The sequence below is a fragment of the Sinocyclocheilus rhinocerous genome, unplaced genomic scaffold (assembly GCF_001515625.1).
Source record: "Sinocyclocheilus rhinocerous isolate Xijiao unplaced genomic scaffold, SAMN03320098_v1.1 scaffold3214, whole genome shotgun sequence".
Lineage (NCBI taxonomy): Eukaryota > Metazoa > Chordata > Actinopteri > Cypriniformes > Cyprinidae > Sinocyclocheilus > Sinocyclocheilus rhinocerous.
The window spans coordinates 104,169-105,258 of record NW_015636927.1 but is presented as its reverse complement, the minus strand read 5'-3'; positions in this window follow the sequence as shown (position 1 = coordinate 105,258).

Here is a 1,090-nt window from a genome sequence, read left to right as displayed (position 1 = left end):
GTGTGTGTGTGTGTGTGTGTGTGTGTGTGTGTGTGTGCTGATGCCCCCTGCAGGTCAGAGTTTATGAGGTCAGGCCTGTAATTGCTTTCAGTGGTTTGGCTCTGGGCACTGAATGACCTTTGACCTGTCTCTATAGTCCATTCACTAGTATCACCACGAGTATCGACATTTGATTTAGAACTGGGTTAATAATAATCTGACTTTAACTTTTACACTGGCTGATGTGAATGGAGCAGTGTTTAGCAAGCACTAGTAATGTGGCAGTAACACGGTTAATTTATGGTATGAGATGATACTGAATTATCATCATATTATGGACAGGATAACGTCAGATATCCTATTTTCAAATAATACCATGATATTATATTGTGCATGTCTAATTAACATTGTTAAATGTTTCTGAAATAAGTCTCTTCTGCTCAGCAAGGCTGCATTTATTTGATAAAAAAATACTGTAAAAACAGTGAAATATTATTTTTCAGGATTCACAGATGAATAGAACGTTCAAAAGAACAGCATTTATTTGAAATAGAAAACATCTGTCTTTACTTTGGACCAATATAATGTGTCCTTGCTGAATAAAAGTATTAATTTCATTTTTAATTTTACTTACCCCGAATTGTTTCCACAAAAATATTGTGCAGCACAACTATTTTCAACATTGATAATAATCAGAAATGTTTGTTGAGCAGCAAATCAGCATATTAGAATGATTTCTGAAGATCATGTGACACTGAAGACGGGAGTAATGATGCTGAAAATACAGCTGCGCATCACAGAAATAAATTACAGTTTAAAATACATTAAAATAGAAAACCATTATTTTACATCATAATAATATTTCACAATTTTTACAGTATTTTGTTCAAATAAATGCAGCCTCGGTGAGCAGAAGAAATATTAAATTGATACCAAACTTTTGACTGGTAAAAAACTTACCATGGTAAACACCATGCATCATGTCCAAAAAAAATGGACTACCACATATTCTTCAGAAGTGTTTATTTTGTTTCCTTCATAAGATGATTAGATAACGTCCTGATGAGAACAGGGTGGTCTGTGTGTGTGTGTGTGTGTGTGTGTGTGAGTG